Here is a 24648-nt window from a genome sequence, read left to right on the forward strand (position 1 = left end):
TTCGAATATACCTGTTTAAAAAGTCGCCGAAATTGTTGCTTTTGATTTTGTGTGATTATTCGACGAGTTTGAAAATTCTCCTGAAATTAATAATACAAAATAGTAAATAATTGTATATTGATGAAGTAAGTAATCAATGTATAATGGAAAACAATGTATACTATATATTTTTGTTCATTCAGATTTTTAACAAACATAATAAGTAACTAAAAATGCAGGTATGTGTGTTCGAATGGGTTTACAACTAATTGTCTGAAATATGAAGTTACCATTCTTAGGTTTATTGAAAGCATCTTTTCATAAAAGCGCTAATTTATATTTCTGCAATTTTTGTCACTAGTTTCGACTTTTGAAAGACTCTCTTTGAAATACAAAAACGTTCTTTTATTAGCAATTGCTTATGGATAAGATTGTTTTACGTGCGTATTTTTTTGGAGTCAATATTTTTAACAAAATTAAACCACACTCAACAGCGCCGTTATATTAGGTAGAATAATTGTACAGTTGATTAGCTTATTCTTGATGTTTTGCATTTTTCCTAACAGTCATTCGAATATACCTGTTTAAAAATTCGTCAAAATTTTTGCTTCTGATTTTGTGTGATTATTCGACGAGTTTGATAATTCTCCTGAAATTAATAATACAAAATAGTCAATAATTGTATATTGATGAAGTAAGTAATCAATGTATAATGGAAAACAGTGTATACTATATATTTTTGTTCATTCATATTTTTTACAAAAATAATCAATAACTAAGAATGCAGATATATATGTGTTCGAATGGGTTAACAAATAATATTCTGAAATATGAAGATACCATTGTTATGTTCATTGAAAGCATCTTTCCATAAAAGCGCTGTTTTTTTTCTGCAAACTTTGTCACTAGTTCCGACTTTTTAAAGACTATCCTTGAAATACAAAACGTTCTTTTATTAGCAATTGCTTATGGATAAGATTGTTTTACGTGCGTATTTTTTTGGAGTCAATATTTTTAACCAAATTAAACCACACTCAACAGCGCCGTTATATAAGGTAGAATAATTGTACAGTTGATTAGCTTATTCTTGATGTTTTGCATTTTTCCTAACAGTCATTCGAATATACCTGTTTAAAAATTCGTCAAAATTTTTGCTTCTGATTTTGTGTGATTATTCGACGAGTTTGATAATTCTCCTGAAATTAATAATACAAAATAGTCAATAATTGTATATTGATGAAGTAAGTAATCAATGTATAATGGAAAACAGTGTATACTATATATTTTTGTTCATTCATATTTTTTACAAACATAATCAATAACTAAAAATGCTGGTATATGTGTTCGAATGGGTTTACAACTAATTGTCTGAAATATGAAGTTACCATTGTTATGTTCATTGAAAGCATCTTTTCATAAAAGCGTTGATTTATTTTTCTGCAAACTTTGTCACTAGTTTCGACTTTTTAAAGACTCTCCTTGAAATACAAAAACGTTCTTTTATTAGCCATTGCTTATGGATAAGATTGTTGTACGTGCGTATTTTTTTGGAGTCAGTTTTTTTAACAAAATTAAACCAAACTCAACAGCGCCGTTATATTAGGTAGAATAATTGTACAGTTGATTAGCTTATTCTTGATGTTTTGCATTTTTCCTAACAGTCATTCGAATATACCTGTTTAAAAAGTCGCCAAAATTTTTGCTTCTGATTTTGTGTGATTAATCGACGAGTTTGAAAATACTCCTGAAATTAATAATACAAAATAGTCAATAATTGTATATTGATGAAGTAAGTAATCAATGTATAATGGAAAACAGTGTATACTATATATTTTTGTTCAATCATATTTTTGACAAAAATAATCAATAACTAAGAATCCAGACATATGTGTTCAAATTGGTTAACAACTAATTGTCTGAATTATGAAGTTATTATTGTTATATTCATTGAAAGCATCTTTTCATAAAAGGGCTTGTGTTTTTTTCTGCAAACTTTGTCACTAGTTTCGACTTTTTAAAGACTCTCCTTGAAATACAAAAACGTTCTTTTATTAGAAATTGCCTATGGATAAAATTGTTTTACGTGCGTACATTTTTTGACTTAATATTTTTAACAAAATTTAACCACACTCAACAGCGCTGTTATATTAGGTAGAATAATTGTTCATTTCATTTGTTTGATCTTGATGTTTTGCTTTTTGCAAACAGCCATTCGAATATACCTGTTTAAAAAGTCGCCAAATGTTTTCTTCCGATTTTGTGTGATTATTCGGCGAGTTTGAACATTCTTTGGAAATTAACAATACAAAATAGTCAATAATTGTATATTGATGAAGTAAGTAATCAATGTATAATGGAAAACAGTGTATCCTATCTATTTTTGTTCATTCAGATTTTTTACAAAAATAATCAATAACTAAGAATGCAGATATTTATGTGTTCGAATGGGTTTACAACTAATTGTCTGAAATATGAAGTTACCATTGTTATGTTCATTGAAAGCATCTTTTCATAAAAGGGCTGATTTATTTTTCTGCAAACTTTGTCACTAATTTCGGTATTTTAAAGACTTTCCTTGCAATACATAAATGTTCTTTTATTCGCAATTGCTTATGGATAAGATTGTTTTACGTGCGTATTTTTTTAGAGTCAATATTTTTAACAAAATTAAACCACACTCAACAGCGCCGTTATATTAGGTAGAATAATTGTACAGTTGATTAGCTTATTCTTGATGTTTTGCATTTTCCCTAATAGTCATTCGAATATACCTGTTTAAAAAGTCGCCAAAATGTTTGCTTCTGATTGTGTGTGATTATTCGACGAGTTTAAACATTCTCCTGAAATTAATTATACAAAAAAGTCAATAATTGTATATTGATGAAGTAAGTAATCAATGTATAATGGAAAACAGTGTATACTATATATTTTTGTTCATTCAGATTTTTTACAAAATTAATCAATAACTAAGAATGCAGATATATATGTGTTCGAATGGGTTAACAAATAATTGTCTGAAATATGAAGATACCATTGTTATGTTCATTGAAAGCATCTTTCCATAAAAGCGCTGTTTTTTTTTTCTGTAAACTTTGTCACTAGTTTCGAATATTTAAAGACTCTCCTTCAAATACAAAAACGTTCTTTTATTAGCAGTTGCTTATGGATAAGATTGTTTTACGTGCGTACTTTTTTGGAGTCAATATTTTTAACAAAAGTTAACCACACTCAACAGCGCCGTTATATTAGGTAGAATAATTGTACAGTTGATTAGCTGGATCTTGATGTTTTGCATTTTTCCTAACAGTCATTAGAATATACCTGTTGAAAAGTCGCCAACGTTTTTGCTTCTGATTTTGTGTGATTATTCGACGAGTTTGAAAATTCTCCTGAAATTAATTATACAAAATAGTCAATAATTGTATATTGATGAAGTAAGTAATCAATGTATAATGGAAAACAATGTATACTATATATTTTTGTTCATTCATATTTTTTACAAACATAATTAGTAACTAAAAATGCAGGTATGTGTGTTCGAATGGGTTTTCATTTAATTGTCTGAAATATGAAGTTACCATTGTTATGTTCATTGAAAGCATCTTTTCATAAAAGCGTTGATTTATTTTTCTGCAAACTTTGTCACTAGTTTCGACTTTTTAAAGACTCTCCTTGAAATACAAAAACGTTCTTTTATTAGCAATTGCTTATGGATAAGATTGTTTTACGTGCGTATTTTTTTGGAGTCAATATTTTTAACAAAATTAAACCACACTCAACAGCGCCGTTATATTAGGTAGAATAATTATACAGTTGATTAGCTTATTCTGGATGTTTTGCATTTTTCCTAACAGTCATTCAAATATACCTGTTTAAAAAGTCGCCAAAATTTTTGCTTCTGATTTTGTGTGATTATTCGACGAATTTGATAATTCTCCTGAAATTAATAATACAAAATAGTCAATAATTGTATATTGATGAAGTAAGTAATCAATGTATGATGGTAAACAGTGTATACTATATATTTGTGTTCATTCATATTTTTTACAAACATAATCAATAACTAAAAATGCAGGTATATGTGTTCGAATGGGTTTACAACTAATTTTTTGAAATATGAAGTTACCATTGTTATATTCATTGAAAGCATCTTTTCATAAAAGGGCTGATGTATTTTTTTGCAAACTTTGTCACTAATTTCGGTATTTTAAAGACTTTCCTTGCAATACAAAAATGTTCTTTTATTCGCAATTACTTATGGATAAGATTGTTTTACGTGCGTATTTTTTTGGAGTCAATATTTTTAATAAAAATTAAACCACACTCAACAGCGTCGTTATATTAGCTAGAATAATTGTACAGTTGATAGGCTTATTCTTGATGTTTTGCATTTTTCCTAACAGTCATTCGAATATACCTGTTTAAAAAGTCGCCCAAATGTTTGCTTCTGATTTTGTGTTATTATTCGACGAGTTTAAACATTCTCCTGAAATTAATACAAAATAGTCAATAATTGTATATTGATGAAGTAAGTAATCAATGTATAATGGAAAACAGTGTATACTATATATTTTTGTTCATTCAGATTTTTTACAAAAATAATCAATAACGAAGAATGCATATATATATGTGTTCGAATGGGTTAACAAATAATTGTCTGAAATATGAAGATACCATTGTTATGTTCATTGAAAGCATCTTTCCATAAAAGCGCTGTTTTTTTCTGCAAACTTTGTCACTAGTTTCGACTATTTAAAGACTCTCCTTGAAATACAAAAACGTTCTTTTATTAGCAGTTTGTTATGGATAAGATTGTTTTACGTGCGTACTTTTTTTGAGTAAATATTTTTAACAAAAGTAAACCACACTCAACAGCGCCGTTATATTAGGTAGAATAATTGTACAGTTGATTAGCTTGATCTTAATGTTTTGCATTTTTCCTAACAGTCATTAGAATATACCTGTTGAAAAGTCGCCAACGTTTTTGCTTCTGATTTTGTGTGATTATTCGACGAGTTTGAAACTTCTCCTGAATATAATTATGCAAAATAGTCAATAATTGTATATTGATGAAGTAAGTAATCAATGTATAATGGAAAACAATGTATACTATATATTTTTGTTCATTCATATTTTTTACAAACATAATTAGTAACTAAAAATGCAGGTATGTGTGTTCGAATGGGTTTTCATCTAAATGTCTGAAATATGAAGTTACCATTGTTATGTTCATTGAAAGCATCTTTTCATAAAAGCGTTGATTTATTTTTCTGCAAACTTTGTCACTAGTTTCGACTTTTTAAAGACTCTCCTTGATATACAAAAACGTTCTTTTATTAGCAATTGCTTATGGATAAGATTGTTTTACGTGCGTATTTTTTTGGAGTCAATATTTTTAACAAAATTAAACCACACTCAACAGCGCCGTTATATTAGGTAGAATAATTATACAGTTGATTAGCTTATTCTGGATGTTTTGCATTTTTCCTAACAGTCATTCAAATATACCTGTTTAAAAAGTCGCCAAAATTTTTGCTTCTGATTTTGTGTGATTATTCGACGAATTTGATAATTCTCCTGAAATTAATAATACAAAATAGTCAATAATTGTATATTGATGAAGTAAGTAATCAATGTATGATGGTAAACAGTGTATACTATATATTTTTGTTCATTCATATTTTTTACAAACATAATCAATAACTAAAAATGCTGGTATATGTGTTCGAATGGGTTTACAACTAATTTTTTGAAATATGAAGTTACCATTGTTATGTTCATTGAAAGCATCTTTTCATAAAAGGGCTGATGTATTTTTTTGCAAACTTTGTCACTAATTTCGGTATTTTAAAGACTGTCCTTGCAATACAAAAATGTTCTTTTATTCGCAATTACTTATGGATAAGATTGTTTTACGTGCGTACTTTTTTGGAGTCAATATTTTTAATAAAAATTAAACCACACTCAACAGCGCCGTTATATTAGGTAGAATAATTGTACAGTTGATAGGCTTATTCTTGATGTTTTGCATTTTTCCAAACAGTCATTCGAATATACCTGTTTAAAAAGTCGCCCAAATGTTTGCTTCTGATTTTGTGTTATTATTCGACGAGTTTAAACATTCTCCTGAAATTAATACAAAATAGTCAATAATTGTATATTGATGAAGTAAGTAATCAATGTATAATGGAAAACAGTGTATACTATATATTTTTGTTCATTCAGATTTTTTACAAAAATAATCAATAACGAAGAATGCATATATATATATGTGTTCGAATGAGTTAACAAATAATTGTCTGAAATATGAAGATACCATTGTTATGTTCATTGAAAGCATCTTTCCATAAAAGCGCTGTTTTTTTCTGCAAACTTTGTCACTAGTTTCGACTATTTAAAGACTCTCCTTGAAATACAAAAACGTTCTTTTATTAGCAGTTTGTTATGGATAAGATTGTTTTACGTGCGTACTTTTTTTGAGTAAATATTTTTAACAAAAGTAAACCACACTCAACAGCGCCGTTATATTAGGTAGAATAATTGTACAGTTGATTAGCTTGATCTTAATGTTTTGCATTTTTCCTAACAGTCATTAGAATATACCTGTTGAAAAGTCGCCAACGTTTTTGCTTCTGATTTTGTGTGATTATTCGACGAGTTTGAAAATTCTCCTGAAATTAATGATACAAAATAGTCAATAATTGTATATTGATGAAGTAAGTAATCAATGTATAATGGAAAACAATGTATACTTTATATTTTTGTTCATTCATATTTTTTACAAACATAATTAGTAACTAAAAATGCAGACATATGTGTGTTCGAATGGGTTAACAAATAATTGTCTGAAATATGAAGTTACCATTGTTATGTTCATTGAAAGCATCTTTTCATAAAAGCGTTTATTTATTTTTCTGCAAACTTTGTCACTAGTTTCGACTTTTTAAAGACTCTCCTTGAAATACAAAAACGTTCTTGTATTAGCAATTTGCTTATGGATAAGATTGTTTTACGTGCATACTTTTTTGGAGTCAATATTTTTTACCAAAATTAAACCACACTCAACAGCGCCGTTATATTAGCTAGAATAATTGTACAGTTGATTAGCTTATTCTTGATGTTTTGCATTTTTCCTAACAGTCATTCGAATAACCTGTTTAAAAAGTCGCCAAAATTTTTGCTTCTGATTTTGTGTGATTATTCGACGAGTTTGAAAATACTCCTGAAATTAATAATACAAAATAGTCAATAATTGTATATTGATGAAGTAAGTAATCAATGTATAATGGAAAACAGTGTATACTCTATATTTTTGTTCAATCATATTTTTGACAAAAATAATCAATAACTAAGAATGCAGACATATGTGTTTAAATTGGTTAACAACTAATTGTCTGAATTATGAAGTTACTATTGTCATATTCATTGAAAGCATCTTTCATAAAAGCGCTGATTTTTGTTTTCTCCAAACTTTGTCACTAGTTTCGACTTTTTAAAGACTCTCCTTGAAATACAAAAACGTTCTTTTATTAGAAATTGCCTATGGATAAAATTGTTTTACGTGCGTAATTTTTTTGACTTAATATTTTTAACAAAATTTAACCACACTCAACAGCGCTGTTATATTAGGTAGAATAATTGTTCATTTCATTTGTTTGATCTTGATGTTTTGCTTTTTCAAACAGTCATTCGAATATACCTGTTTAAAAAGTCGCCAAATGTTTTCTTCCGATTTTGTGAGATTATTCGGCGAGTTTGGACATTCTCCTGAAATAATAATACAAAATAGTCAATAATTGTATATTGATGAAGTAAGTAATCAATGTATAATGGAAAACAGTATATACTATATATTTTTGTTCATTCATATTTTTTACAAACATAATCAATAACTAAAAATGCTGGTATATGTGTTCGAATGGGTTTACAACTAATTGTCTGAAATATGAAGTTACCATTGATATGTTCATTGAAAGCATCTTTTAATAAAAGCGTTGATTTATTTTTCTGCAAACTTTGTCACTAGTTTCGACTTTTTAAAGACACTCCTTGAAATACAAAAACGTTCTTTTATTAGCAATTGCTTATGGATAAGATTGTTTTACGTGCGTACTTTTTTTGAGTCAATATTTTTAACAAAAGTAAACCACACTCAACAGCGCCGTTATATTAGGTAGAATAACTGTACAGTTGATTAGCTTGATCTTGATGTTTTGCTTTTTTCCTAACAGTCATTCGAATATACCTGTTTAAAAAGTCGCCAAACTGTTTCTTCCCATTTGGTGAGATTATTCGACGAGTTTGAAAATTCTCCTGAAGTTAATAATACAAAATAGTCAATAATTGTATATTGATGAAGTAAGTAATCAATGTATAATGGATAACAATGTATACTATATATTTTTGTGCATTCATATTTTTACAAACATAATTAGTAACTAAAAATGCAGGTATGTGTGTTCGAATGGGTTTACGTCTAATTGTCTGAAATATGAAGTTATCATTGTTATGTTCATTTAAAGTATCTTTTCATAAAAGCGTTGATTTATTTTTCTGCAAACTTTGTCACTAGTTTCGACTTTTTAAAGACTCTCCTTGAAATACAAAAACGTTCTTTTATTAGCAATTGCTTATGGATAAGATTGTTCCACGTGCGTATTTTTTTTTGGAGTCAATATTTTTAATAAAATTAAACCACACTCAACAGAGCCGTTATATTAGGTAGAATAATTGTACAGTTGATTAGCTTATTCTTTATGTTTTGCTTTTTCCTAACAGTCATTCGAATATACCTGTTTAAAAAGTCGCCAAAATGTTTGCTTCTGATTTTGTGTGATTATTCGACGAGTTTGATAATTCTCCTGAAATTAATAATACCAAATAGTCAATAATCGTATATTGATGAATGATGTAATCAATGTATAATGGAAAACAATGTACACTATAAATTTTTGTTTATTCAGATTTTTTACGAAAATAATTAGTAACTAAGAATGTAGATATGTGTTTTCGAATGGGTTTACAACTAATTGTCTGAAATATGAAGTTACCATTGTTTTGTTCATTGAAAACATCTTTTCATAAAAGGGCTGATTTATTTTTCTGTAAACTTTGTCACTAGTTCCGACTTTTTAAATACTCTCCTTCCAATAGAAAAGCGTTTTTTTATTCGCAATTGCTTATGAGTAAGATTGTTTTACGTGCCTACTTTTTTTTTGAGTCAACATTTTTAACACAATTAAACCACACTCAACAGCGCCGTTATATTAGATAGAATAATTGTACAGTTGATTAGCTTATTCTTGATGTTTTGCATATATCGATGAAGTAAGTAATCAATCTATAATGGAAAACAATGTATACTATATATTTTTGTTCATTCATATTTTTTACAAAAAAAATCAGTATTTAAGAATGAGGATATATGTGTTCGAATAGGTTTATAACTAATTGTCTGAAATATGAAGTTACCATTGTTATGTTCATTGAAAACATCTTTTCATATATATAAAAGGGCTGATTGATTTTTTCTGCAAACTTTGTCACTAGTTCCGACATTTTAAAGACTCTTCTTGCAAAACAAAAACGTTCTTTTATTCGCAATTGCATATGAATAAGATTGTTTTAAGTGCGTACTTTTTTTGAGTCAATATTTTTATCAAAATTTAACCACACTCAACAGCGCCGTTATATTAGCTAGAATAATTGTACATTTCATTAGCTTGATCTTGATGTTTTGCCTTTTGCAAACAGTCATTCGAATATACCTGTTTAAAAAGTCGCCAAATGTTTTCTTCCGATTTTGTGAGATTATTCGGCGAGTTTGAACATTCTCCTGAAATTTATAATTCAAAATATTCAATAATTGTATATTGATGAAGTAAGTAATCAATGTATAATGGAAAACAGTGTATACTATATATTTTTGTTCATTCAGATTTTTTACAAAAATAATCAATAACTAAGAATGCAGATATATATGTGTTCGAATGGGTTAACAAATACTTGTCTGAAATATGGAGATACCATTGTTATGTTCATTGAAAGCATCTTTCCATAAAAGCGCTGTTTTTTTCTGCAAACTTTGTCACTGGTTTCGACTATTTAAAGACTATTCTTGAAATACAAAAACGTTCTTTTATTAGCAGTTGCTTATGGATAAGATTGTTTTACGTGCGTACTTTTTTTGAGTCAATATTTTTAACAAAAGTAAACCACACTCAACAGCGCCGTTATATTAGGTAGAATAATTGTACAGTTGTTAAGCTTGATCTTGATGCTTTGCATTTTTCCTCACAGTCATTCAAATGTACCTGTTTAAAAAGTTGCCGAAATTTTTGCTTTTGATTTTGTGTGATTATTCGTCGAGTTTGAAAATTCTCCTGAAATTAATAATACAAAATAGTCAATAATTGTATATTGGTGAAGTAAGTAATCAATGTATAATGGAAAACAGTGTATACTATATATTTTTGTTCATTCATATTTTTTACAAAATTAATCAATAACTAAGAATGCAGATATATATGTGTTCGAATGGGTTAACAAATAATTGTCTGAAATATGAAGTTACCATTGTTATGTTCATTGAAAGCATCTTTCCATAAAAGCGCTGTTTTTTTTCTGTAAACTTTGTCACTAGTTTCGAATATTTAAAGACTCTCCTTCAAATACAAAAACGTTCTTTTATTAGCAGTTGCTTATGGATAAGATTGTTTTACGTGCGTACTTTTTTGGAGTCAATATTTTTAACAAAAGTAAACCACACTCAACAGCGCCGTTATATTAGGTAGAATAATTGTACAGTTGATTAGCTGGATCTTGATGTTTTGCATTTTTCCTAACAGTCATTAGAATATACCTGTTGAAAAGTCGCCAACGTTTTTGCTTCTGATTTTGTGTTATTATTCGACGAGTTTGAAAACTCTCCTGAAATTAATAATACAAAATAGTCAATAATTGTATATTGATGAAGTAAGTAATCAATGTATAATGGAAAACAATGTATACTATATATTTTTGTTCATTCATATTTTTTACAAACATAATTAGTAACTAAAAATGCAGGTATGTGTGTTCGAATGGGTTTTCATCTAATTGTCTGAAATATGAAGTTACCATTGTTATGTTCATTGAAAGCATCCTTTCATAAAAGCGTTGATTTATTTTTCTGCAAACTTTGTCACTAGTTTCGACTTTTTAAAGACTCTCCTTGAAATACAAAAACGTTCTTTTATTAGCAATTGCTTATGGATAAGATTGTTTTACGTTCGTATTTTTTTGGAGTCAATATTTTTAACAAAATTAAACCACACTGAACATTCTTTGGAAATTAACAATACAAAATAGTCAATAATTGTATATTGATGAAGTAAGTAATCAATGTATAATGGAAAACAGTGTATCCTATATATTTTTGTTCATTCAGATTTTTTACAAAAATAATCAATAACTAAGAATGCAGATATATATGTGTTCGAATGGGTTAACAAATAATTGTCTGAAATATGAAGATACCATTGTTATGTTCATTGAAAGCATCTTTCCATAAAAGCGCTATTTTTTTTCTGTAAACTTTGTCACTAGTTTCGAATATTTAAAGACTCTCCTTCAAATACAAAAACGTTCTTTTATTAGCAGTTGCTTATGGATAAGATTGTTTTACGTGCGTATTTTTTTGGAGTCAATATTTTTAACAAAATTAAACCACACTCAACAGCGGCGTTATATTAGGTAGAATAATTGTACAGTTGATTAGCTTGATCTTAATCTTTGCATTTTTCCTAACAGTCATTCGAATATTCCTGTTTAAAAAGTCGCCCAAATGTTTGCTTCTGATTTTGTGTTATTATTCGACGAGTTTAAACATTCTCCTGAAATTAATACAAAATAGTCAATAATTGTATATTGATGAAGTAAGTAATCAATGTATAATGGAAAACAGTGTATACTATATATTTTTGTTCATTCAGATTTTTTACAAAAATAATCAATAACTAAGAATGCATATATATATGTGTTCGAATGGGTTAACAAATAATTGTCTGAAATATGAAGATACCATTGTTATGTTCATTGAAAGCATCTTTCCATAAAAGCGCTGTTTTTTTCTGCAAACTTTGTCACTGGTTTCGACTATTTAAAGACTCTCCTTGAAATACAAAAACGTTCTTTTATTAGCAGTTTGTTATGGATAAGATTGTTTTACGTGCGTACTTTTTTTGAGTAAATATTTTTAACAAAAGTAAACCACACTCAACAGCGCCGTTATATTAGGTAGAATAATTGTACAGTTGATTAGCTTGATCTTAATGTTTTGCATTTTTCCTAACAGTCATTAGAATATACCTGTTGAAAAGTCGCCAACGTTTTTGCTTCTGATTTTGTGTGATTATTCGACGAGTTTGAAAATTCTCCTGAAATTAATGATACAAAATAGTCAATAATTGTATATTGATGAAGTAAGTAATCAATGTATAATGGAAAACAATGTATACTTTATATTTTTGTTCATTCATATTTTTTACAAACATAATTAGTAACTAAAAATGCAGACATATGTGTGTTCGAATGGGTTAACAAATAATTGTCTGAAATATGAAGTTACCATTGTTATGTTCATTGAAAGCATCTTTTCATAAAAGCGTTGATTTATTTTTCTGCAAACTTTGTCACTAGTTTCGACTTTTTAAAGACTCCTTGAAATACAAAAACGTTCTTGTATTAGCAATTTTCTTATGGATAAGATTGTTTTACGTGCGTACTTTTTTTGAGTCAAAATGTTTTAACAAAATTAAACCACACTCAACAGCGCCGTTATATTAGCTAGAATAATTGTACAGTTGATTAGCTTATTCTTGATGTTTTGCATTTTTCCTAACAGTCATTCGAATAACCTGTTTAAAAAGTCGCCAAAATTTTTGCTTCTGATTTTGTGTGATTATTCGACGAGTTTGAAAATACTCCTGAAATTAATAATACAAAATAGTCAATAATTGTATATTGATGAAGTAAGTAATCAATTTATAATGGAAAACAGTGTATACTATATATTTTTGTTCAATCATATTTTTGACAAAAATAATCAATAACTAAGAATGCAGACATATGTGTTCAAATTGGTTAACAACTAATTGTCTGAATTATGAAGTTACTATTGTTATATTCATTGAAAGCATCTTTCATAAAAGCGCTGATTTTTTTTTTCTCAAAACTTTGTCACTAGTTTCGACTTTTTAAAGACTCTCCTTGAAATACAAAAACGTTCTTTTATTAGAAATTGCCTATGGATAAAATTGTTTTACGTGAGTACTTTTTTTGACTTAATATTTTTAACAAAATTTAACCACACTCAACAGCGCTGTTATATTAGGTAGAATAATTGTTCATTCCATTTGTTTGATCTTGATGTTTTGCTTTTTCAATCAGTCATTCGAATATACCTGTTTTAAAAGTCGCCAAATGTTTTTTTCCGATTTTGTGAGATTATTCGTCGAGTTTGGACATTCTCCTGAAATAATAATACAAAATAGTCAATAATTGTATATTGATGAAGTAAGTAATCAATGTATAATGAAAAACAGTGTATACTATATATTTTTGTTCATTCATATTTTTTACAAACATAATCAATAACTAAAAATGCTGGTATATGTGTTCGAATGGGTTTACAACTAATTGTCTGAAATATGAAGTTACCATTGATATGTTCATTGAAAGCATCTTTTAATAAAAGCGTTGATTTATTTTTCTGCAAACTTTGTCACTAGTTTCGACTTTTTAAAGACACTCCTTGAAATACAAAAATGTTCTTTTATTAGCAATTGCTTATGGATAAGATTGTTTTACGTGCGTACTTTTTTGGAGTCAATATTTTTTAACAAAATTAAACCACACTCAACAGCGCCGTTATATTAGCTAGAATAATTGTACAGTTGATTAGCTTATTCTTGATGTTTTGCATTTTTCCTAACAGTCATTCGAATATACCTGTTTAAAAAGTCGCCCAAATGTTTGCTTCTGATTTTGTGTTATTATTCGACGAGTTTAAACATTCTCCTGAAATTAATACAAAATAGTCAATAATTGTATATTGATGAAGTAAGTAATCAATGTATAATGGAAAACAGTGTATACTATATATTTTTGTTCATTCAGATTTTTTACAAAAATAATCAATAACTAAGAATGCATATATATATGTGTTCGAATGGGTTAACAAATAATTGTCTGAAATATAAAGATACCATTGTTATGTTCATTGAAAGCATCTTTCCATAAAAGCGCTGTTTTTTTCTGCAAACTTTGTCACTAGTTTCGACTATTTAAAGACTCTCCTTGAAATACAAAAACGTTCTATTATTAGCAGTTTGTTATGGATAAAATGGTTTACGTGCGTACTTTTTTTGAGTAAATATTTTTAACAAAAGTAAACCACACTCAACAGCGCCGTTATATTAGGTAGAATAATTGTACAGTTGATTAGCTTGATCTTAATGTTTTGCATTTTTCCTAACAGTCATTAGAATATACCTGTTGAAAAGTCGCCAACGTTTTTGCTTCTGATTTTGTGTGATTATTCGACGAGTTTGAAAATTCTCCTGAAATTAATGATACAAAATAGTCAATAATTGTATATTGATGAAGTAAGTAATCAATGTATAATGGAAAACAATGTATACTTTATATTTTTGTTCATTCATATTTTTTACAAACATAATTAGTAACTAAAAATGCAGACATATGTGTGTTCGAATGGGTTAACAAATAATTGTCTGAAATATGAAGTTACCATTGTTATGTTCATTGAAAGCATCTTTTCATAAAAGCGTTGATTTATTTTTCTGCAAACTTTGTCACTAGTTTCGACTTTTTAAAGACTCTCCTTGAAATACAAAAACGTTCTTGTATTAGCAATTTGCTTATGGATAAGATTGTTTTACGTGCGTACTTTTTTTGAGTCAATATTTTTTAACAAAATTAAACCACACTCAACAGCGCCGTTATATTAGCTAGAATAATTGTACAGTTGATTAGCTTATTCTTGATGTTTTGCATTTTTCCTAACAGTCATTCGAATATACCTGTTTAAAAAGTCGCCAAAATTTTTGCTTCTGATTTTGTGTGATTATTCGACGAGTTTGAAAATACTCCTGAAATTAATAATACAAAATAGTCAATAATTGTATATTGATGAAGTAAGTAATCAATGTATAATGGAAAACAGTGTATACTATATATTTTTGTTCAATCATATTTTTGACAAAAATAATCAATAACTAAGAATGCAGACATATGTGTTCAAATTGGTTAACAACTAATTGTCTGAATTATGAAGTTACTATTGTTATATTCATTGAAAGCATCTTTCATAAAAGCGCTGATTTTTTTTTTCTCCAAACTTTGTCACTAGTTTCGACTTTTTAAAGACTCTCCTTGAAATACAAAAACGTTCTTTTATTAGAAATTGCCTATGGATAAAATTGTTTTACGTGCGTACTTTTTTTGACTTAATATTTTTAACAAAATTTAACCACACTCAACAGCGCTGTTATATTAGGTAGAATAATTGTTCATTTCATTTGTTTGATCTTGATGTTTTGCTTTTTCAAACAGTCATTCGAATATACCTGTTTAAAAAGTCGCCAAATGTTTTTTTCCGATTTTGTGAGATTATTCGTCGAGTTTGGACATTCTCCTGAAATAATAATACAAAATAGTCAATAATTGTATATTGATGAAGTAAGTAATCAATGTATAATGGAAAACAGTGTATACAATATATTTTTGTTCATTCATATTTTTTACAAACATAATCAATAACTAAAAATGCTGGTATATGTGTTCGAATGGGTTTACAACTAATTGTCTGAAATATGAAGTTACTATTGATATGTTCATTGAAAGCATCTTTTAATAAAAGCGTTGATTTATTTTTCTGCAAACTTTGTCACTAGTTTCGACTTTTTAAAGACACTCCTTGAAATACAAAAACGTTCTTTTATTAGCAATTGCTTATGGATAAGATTGTTTTACGTGCGTACTTTTTTGGAGTCAATATTTTTTAACAAAATTAAACCACACTCAACAGCGCCGTTATATTAGCTAGAATAGTTGTACAGTTGATTAGCTTATTCTTGATGTTTTGCATTTTTCCTAACAGTCATTCGAATATACCTGTTTAAAAAGTCGCCCAAATGTTTGCTTCTGATTTTGTGTTATTATTCGACGAGTTTAAACATTCTCCTGAAATTAATACAAAATAGTCAATAATTGTATATTGATGAAGTAAGTAATCAATGTATAATGGAAAACAGTGTATACTATATATTTTTGTTCATTCAGATTTTTTACAAAAATAATCAATAACTAAGAATGCATATATATATGTGTTCGAATGGGTTAACAAATAATTGTCTGAAATATGAAGATACCATTGTTATGTTCATTGAAAGCATCTTTCCATAAAAGCGCTGTTTTTTTCTGCAAACTTTGTCACTAGTTTCGACTATTTAAAGACTCTCCTTGAAATACAAAAACGTTCTTTTATTAGCAGTTTGTTATGGATAAGATTGTTTTACGTGCGTACTTTTTTTGAGTAAATATTTTTAACAAAAGTAAACCACACTCAACAGCGCCGTTATATTAGGTAGAATAATTGTACAGTTGATTAGCTTGATCTTAATGTTTTGCATTTTTCCTAACAGTCATTAGAATATACCTGTTGAAAAGTCGCCAACGTTTTTGCTTCTGATTTTGTGTGATTATTCGACGAGTTTGAAAATACTCCTGAAATTAATGATACAAAATAGTCAATAATTGTATATTGATGAAGTAAGTAATCAATGTATAATAGAAAACAATGTACACTTTATATTTTTGTTCATTCATATTTTTTACAAACATAATTAGTAACTAAAAATGCAGACATATGTGTGTTCGAATGGGTTAACAAATAATTGTCTGAAATATGAAGTTACCATTGTTATGTTCATTGAAAGCATCTTTTCATAAAAGCGTTGATTTATTTTTCTGCAAACTTTGTCACTAGTTTCGACTTTTTAAAGACTCTCCTTGAAATACAAAAACGTTCTTGTATTAGCAATTTGCTTATGGATAAGATTGTTTTACGTGCGTACTTTTTTTGAGTCAATATTTTTTAACAAAATTAAACCACACTCAACAGCGCCGTTATATTAGCTAGAATAATTGTACAGTTGATTAGCTTATTCTTGATGTTTTGCATTTTTCCTAACAGTCATTCGAATATACCTGTTTAAAAAGTCGCCAAAATTTTTGCTTCTGATTTTGTGTGATTATTCGACGAGTTTGAAAATACTCCTGAAATTAATAATACAAAATAGTCAATAATTGTATATTGATGAAGTAAGTAATCAATGTATAATGGAAAACAGTGTATACTATATATTTTTGTTCAATCATATTTTTGACAAAAATAATCAATAACTAAGAATGCAGACATATGTGTTCAAATTGGTTAACAACTAATTGTCTGAATTATGAAGTTACTATTGTTATATTCATTGAAAGCATCTTTCATAAAAGCGCTGATTTTTTTTTTCTCCAAACTTTGTCACTAGTTTCGACTTTTTAAAGACTCTCCTTGAAATACAAAAACGTTCTTTTATTAGCAATTGCTTATGGATAAGATTGTTTTACGTGCGTACTTTTTTGGAGTCAATATTTTTAACAAAAGTAAACCACACTCAACAGCGCCGTTATATTAGGTAGAATAATTGTACAGTTGATTAGCTGGATCTTGATGTTTTGCATTTTTCCTAACAGTCATTAGAATATACCTGTTGAAAAGTCGCCAACGTTTTTGCTTCTGATTTTGTGTGATTATTCGACGAGTTTGAAAACTCTCCTGAAATTAATAATACAAAATAGTCAATAATTGTATATTGATGAAGTAAGTAATCAATGTATAATGGAAAACAATGTATACTATATATTTTTGTTCATTCATATTTTTTACAAACATAATTAGTAACTAAAAATGCAGGTATGTGTGTTCGAATGGGTTTTCATCTAATTGTCTGAAATATGAAGTTACCATTGTTATGTTCATTGAAAGCATCCTTTCATAAAAGCGTTGATTTATTTTTCTGCAAACTTTGTCACTAGTTTCGACTTTTTAAAGACTCTCCTTGAAATACAAAAACGTTCTTTTATTAGCAATTGCTTATGGATAAGATTGTTTTACGTTCGTATTTTTTTGGAGTCAATATTTTTAACAAAATTAAACCACACTGAACATTCTTTGGAAATTAACAATACAAAATAGTCAATAATTGTATATTGATGAAGTAAGTAATCAATGTATAATGGAAAACAGTGTATCCTATATATTTTTGTTCATTCAGATTTTTTACAAAAATAATCAATAACTAAGAATGCAGATATATATGTGTTCGAATGGGTTAACAAATAATTGTCTGAAATATGAAGATACCATTGTTATGTTCATTGAAAGCATCTTTCCATAAAAGCGCTGTTTTTTTTCTGTAAAATTTGTCACTAGTTTCGAATATTTAAAGACTCTCCTTCAAATACAAAAACGTTCTTTTATTAGCAGTTGCTTATGGATAAGATTGTTTTACGTGCGTATTTTTTTGGAGTCAATATTTTTAACAAAATTAAACCACACTCAACAGCGCCGTTATATTAGGTAGAATAATTGTACAGTTGATTAGCTTGATCTTAATCTTTGCATTTTTCCTAACAGTCATTCGAATATACCTGTTTAAAAAGTCGCCCAAATGTTTGCTTCTGATTTTGTGTTATTATTCGACGAGTTTAAACATTCTCCTGAAATTAATACAAAATAGTCAATAATTGTATATTGATGAAGTAAGTAATCAATGTATAATGGAAAACAGTGTATACTATATATTTTTGTTCATTCAGATTTTTTACAAAAATAATCAATAACTAAGAATGCATATATATATGTGTTCGAATGGGTTAACAAATAATTGTCTGAAATATGAAGATACCATTGTTATGTTCATTGAAAGCATCTTTCCATAAAAGCGCTGTTTTTTTCTGCAAACTTTGTCACTGGTTTCGACTATTTAAAGACTCTCCTTGAAATACAAAAACGTTCTTTTATTAGCAGTTTGTTATGGATAAGATTGTTTTACGTGCGTACTTTTTTTGAGTAAATATTTTTAACAAAAGTAAACCACACTCAACAGCGCCGTTATATTAGGTAGAATAATTGTACAGTTGATTAGCTTGATCTTAATGTTTTGCATTTTTCCTAACAGTCATTAGAATATACCTGTTGAAAAGTCGCCAACGTTTTTGCTTCTGATTTTGTGTGATTATTCGACGAGTTTGAAAATTCTCCTGAAATTAATGATACAAAATAGTCAATAATTGTATATTGATGAAGTAAGTAATCAATGTATAATGGAAAACAATGTATACTTTATATTTTTGTTCATTCATATTTTTTACAAACATAATTAGTAACTAAAAATGCAGACATATGTGTGTTCGAATGGGTTAACAAATAATTGTCTGAAATATGAAGTTACCATTGTTATGTTCATTGAAAGCATCTTTTCATAAAAGCGTTGATTTATTTTTCTGCAAACTTTGTCACTAGTTTCGACTTTTTAAAGACTCCTTGAAATACAAAAACGTTCTTGTATTAGCAATTTTCTTATGGATAAGATTGTTTTACGTGCGTACTTTTTTTGAGTCAAAATGTTTTAACAAAATTAAACCACACTCAACAGCGCCGTTATATTAGCTAGAATAATTGTACAGTTGATTAGCTTATTCTTGATGTTTTGCATTTTTCCTAACAGTCATTCGAATATACCTGTTTAAAAAGTCGCCAAAATTTTTGCTTCTGATTTTGTGTGATTATTCGACGAGTTTGAAAATACTCCTGAAATTAATGATACAAAATAGTCAATAATTGTATATTGATGAAGTAAGTAATCAATGTATAATGGAAAACAGTGTATACTATATATTTTTGTTCAATCATATTTTTGACAAAAATAATCAATAACTAAGAATGCAGACATATGTGTTCAAATTGGTTAACAACTAATTGTCTGAATTATGAAGTTACTATTGTTATATTCATTGAAAGCATCTTTCATAAAAGCGCTGATTTTTTTTCTTCTCAAAACTTTGTCACTAGTTTCGACTTTTTAAAGACTCTCCTTGAAATACAAAAACGTTCTTTTATTAGAAATTGCCTATGGATAAAATTGTTTTACGTGAGTACTTTTTTTGACTTAATATTTTTAACAAAATTTAACCACACTCAACAGCGCTATTATATTAGGTAGAATAATTGTTCATTCCATTTGTTTTATCTTGATGTTTTGCTTTTTCAAACAGTCATTCGAATATACCTGTTTTAAAAGTCGCCAAATGTTTTTTTCCGATTTTGTGAGATTATTCGGCGAGTTTGGACATTCTCCTGAAATAATAATACAAAATAGTCAATAATTGTATATTGATGAAGTAAGTAATCAATGTATAATGAAAAACAGTGTATACTATATATTTTTGTTCATTCATATTTTTTACAAACATAATCAATAACTAAAAATGCTGGTATATGTGTTCGAATGGGTTTACAACTAATTGTCTGAAATATGAAGTTACCATTGATATGTTCATTGAAAGCATCTTTTAATAAAAGCGTTGATTTATTTTTCTGCAAACTTTGTCACTAGTTTCGACTTTTTAAAGACACTCCTTGAAATACAAAAATGTTCTTTTATTAGCAATTGCTTATGGATAAGATTGTTTTACGTGCGTACTTTTTTGGAGTCAATATTTTTTAACAAAATTAAACCACACTCAACAGCGCCGTTATATTAGCTAGAATAATTGTACAGTTGATTAGCTTATTCTTGATGTTTTGCATTTTTCCTAACAGTCATTCGAATATACCTGTTTAAAAAGTCGCCAAAATGTTTGCTTCTGATTTTGTGTTATTATTCGACGAGTTTAAACATTCTCCTGAAATTAATACAAAATAGTCAATAATTGTATATTGATGAAGTAAGTAATCAATGTATAATGGAAAACAGTGTATACTATATATTTTTGTTCATTCAGATTTTTTACAAAAATAATCAATAACTAAGAATGCATATATATATGTGTTCGAATGGGTTAACAAATAATTGTCTGAAATATAAAGATACCATTGTTATGTTCATTGAAAGCATCTTTCCATAAAAGCGCTGTTTTTTTCTGCAAACTTTGTCACTAGTTTCGACTATTTAAAGACTCTCCTTGAAATACAAAAACGTTCTTTTATTAGCAGTTTGTTATGGATAAGATTGTTTTACGTGCGTACTTTTTTTGAGTAAATATTTTTAACAAAAGTAAACCACACTCAACAGCGCCGTTATATTAGGTAGAATAATTGTACAGTTGATTAGCTTGATCTTAATGTTTTGCATTTTTCCTAACAGTCATTAGAATATACCTGTTGAAAAGTCGCCAACGTTTTTGCTTCTGATTTTGTGTGATTATTCGACGAGTTTGAAAATACTCCTGAAATTAATGATACAAAATAGTCAATAATTGTATATTGATGAAGTAAGTAATCAATGTATAATAGAAAACAATGTACACTTTATATTTTTGTTCATTCATATTTTTTACAAACATAATTAGTAACTAAAAATGCAGACATATGTGTGTTCGAATGGGTTAACAAATAATTGTCTGAAATATGAAGTTACCATTGTTATGTTCATTGAAAGCATCTTTTCATAAAAGCGTTGATTTATTTTTCTGCAAACTTTGTCACTAGTTTCGACTTTTTAAAGACTCTCCTTGAAATACAAAAACGTTCTTGTATTAGCAATTTGCTTATGGATAAGATTGTTTTACGTGCGTACTTTTTTTGAGTCAATATTTTTTAACAAAATTAAACCACACTCAACAGCGCCGTTATATTAGCTAGAATAATTGTACAGTTGATTAGCTTATTCTTGATGTTTTGCATTTTTCCTAACAGTCATTCGAATATACCTGTTTAAAAAGTCGCCAAAATTTTTGCTTCTAATTTTGTGTGATTATTCGACGAGTTTGAAAATACTCCTGAAATCAATAATACAAAATAGTCAATAATTGTATATTGATGAAGTAAGTAATCAATGTATAATGGAAAACAGTGTATACTATATATTTTTGTTCAATCATATTTTTGACAAAAATAATCAATAACTAAGAATGCAGACATATGTGTTCAAATTGGTTAACAACTAATTGTCTGAATTATGAAGTTACTATTGTTATATTCATTGAAAGCATCTTTCATAAAAGCGCTGATTTTTTTTTTCTCCAAACTTTGTCACTAGTTTCGACTTTTTAAAGACTCTCCTTGAAATACAAAAACGTTCTTTTATTAGAAATTGCCTATGGATAAAATTGTTTTACGTGCGTACGTTTTTTGACTTAATATTTTTAACAAAATTTAACCACACTCAACAGCGCTGTTATATTAGGTAGAATAATTGTTCATTTCATTTGTTTGATCTTGATGTTTTGCTTTTTCAAACAGTCATTCGAATATACCTGTTTAAAAAGTCGCCAAATGTTTTTTTCCGATTTTGTGAGATTATTCGGCGAGTTTGGACATTCTCCTGAAATAATAATACAAAATAGTCAATAATTGTATATTGATGAAGTAAGTAATCAATGTATAATGGAAAACAGTGTATACTATATATTTTTGTTCATTCATATTTTTTACAAACATAATCAATAACTAAAAATGCTGGTATATGTGTTCGAATGGGTTTACAACTAATTGTCTGAAATATGAAGTTACCATTGATATGTTCATTGAAAGCATCTTTTAATAAAAGCGTTGATTTATTTTTCTGCAAACTTTGTCACTAGTTTCGACTTTTTAAAGACACTCCTTGAAATACAAAAACGTTCTTTTATTAGCAATTGCTTATGGATAAGATTGTTTTACGTGCGTACTTTTTTGGAGTCAATATTTTTTAACAAAATTAAACCACACTCAACAGCGCCGTTATATTAGCTAGAATAATTGTACAGTTGATTAGCTTATTCTTGATGTTTTGCATTTTTCCTAACAGTCATTCGAATATACCTGTTTAAAAAGTCGCCCAAATGTTTGCTTCTGATTTTGTGTTATTATTCGACGAGTTTAAACATTCTCCTGAAATTAATACAAAATAGTCAATAATTGTATATTGATGAAGTAAGTAATCAATGTATAATGGAAAACAGTGTATACTATATATTTTTGTTCATTCAGATTTTTTACAAAAATAATCAATAACTAAGAATGCATATATATATGTGTTCGAATGGGTTAACAAATAATTGTCTGAAATATAAAGATACCATTGTTATGTTCATTGAAAGCATCTTTCCATAAAAGCGCTGTTTTTTTCTGCAAACTTTGTCACTAGTTTCGACTATTTAAAGACTCTCCTTGAAATACAAAAACGTTCTTTTATTAGCAGTTTGTTATGGATAAGATTGTTTTACGTGCGTACTTTTTTTGAGTAAATATTTTTAACAAAAGTAAACCACACTCAACAGCGCCGTTATATTAGGTAGAATAATTGTACAGTTGATTAGCTTGATCTTAATGTTTTGCATTTTTCCTAACAGTCATTAGAATATACCTGTTGAAAAGTCGCCAACGTTTTTGCTTCTGATTTTGTGTGATTATTCGACGAGTTTGAAAATTCTCCTGAAATTAATGATACAAAATAGTCAATAATTGTATATTGATGAAGTAAGTAATCAATGTATAATGGAAAACAATGTATACTTTATATTTTTGTTCATTCATATTTTTTACAAACATAATTAGTAACTAAAAATGCAGACATATGTGTGTTCGAATGGGTTAACAAATAATTGTCTGAAATATGAAGTTACCATTGTTATGTTCATTGAAATCATCTTTTCATAAAAGCGTTGATTTATTTTTCTGCAAACTTTGTCACTAGTTTCGACTTTTTAAAGACTCTCCTTGAAATACAAAAACGTTCTTGTATTAGCAATTTGCTTATGGATAAGATTGTTTTACGTGCGTACTTTTTTTGAGTCAATATTTTTTAACAAAATTAAACCACACTCAACAGCGCCGTTATATTAGCTAGAATAATTGTACAGTTGATTAGCTTATTCTTGATGTTTTGCATTTTTCCTAACAGTCATTCGAATATACCTGTTTAAAAAGTCGCCAAAATTTTTGCTTCTGATTTTGTGTGATTATTCGACGAGTTTGAAAATACTCCTGAAATTAATAATACAAAATAGTCAATAATTGTATATTGATGAAGTAAGTAATCAATGTATAATGGAAAACAGTGTATACTATATATTTTTGTTCAATCATATTTTTGACAAAAATAATCAATAACTAAGAATGCAGACATATGTGTTCAAATTGGTTAACAACTAATTGTCTGAATTATGAAGTTACTATTGTTATATTCATTGAAAGCATCTTTCATAAAAGCGCTGATTTTTTTTTTCTCCAAACTTTGTCACTAGTTTCGACTTTTTAAAGACTCTCCTTGAAATACAAAAACGTTCTTTTATTAGAAATTGCCTATGGATAAAATTGTTTTACGTGCGTACTTTTTTTTACTTAATATTTTC

At 27.8% G+C, this 24648-nt stretch overlaps 2 long non-coding RNA genes across 20 annotated transcripts in view; both read right to left on the minus strand.

The window, feature by feature from the left end:
• Positions 1-564: 564 nt before the first annotated feature.
• LOC127728849 (uncharacterized) overlaps positions 565-24648 on the minus strand; it is a 45488-nt gene continuing 21404 nt past the window's right edge. For 9 of the 19 annotated variants that reach the window (XR_007994401.1, XR_007994406.1, XR_007994551.1 and 6 more), the window contains 3 exons: positions 17251-17319; positions 1107-1175; positions 565-628 (listed from right to left, as the gene is read on the minus strand). This is a non-coding gene — a long non-coding RNA (uncharacterized LOC127728849). Of the gene's footprint in view, positions 629-1106; positions 1176-1654; positions 1724-7132; positions 7202-12875; positions 12945-15062; positions 15132-15608; positions 15677-16155; positions 16222-17250; positions 17320-18741; positions 18808-23116; positions 23183-24648 lie in introns of those variants that run through there. The other 10 variants (XR_007994532.1, XR_007994525.1, XR_007994514.1 and 7 more) reach the window with 7 other exon arrangements.
• On the minus strand, positions 8752-10437 carry LOC127729512 (uncharacterized). Its single transcript, XR_007994691.1, has 3 exons — positions 10293-10437; positions 9747-9814; positions 8752-8840 (listed from the first exon to the last, which is right to left on the minus strand). It is a non-coding gene; the product is annotated as an uncharacterized LOC127729512 (long non-coding RNA).

This window comes from Mytilus californianus, unplaced genomic scaffold (assembly GCF_021869535.1).
Source record: "Mytilus californianus isolate M0D057914Y unplaced genomic scaffold, xbMytCali1.0.p SCAF_1, whole genome shotgun sequence".
NCBI classification, from domain to species: domain Eukaryota; kingdom Metazoa; phylum Mollusca; class Bivalvia; order Mytilida; family Mytilidae; genus Mytilus; species Mytilus californianus.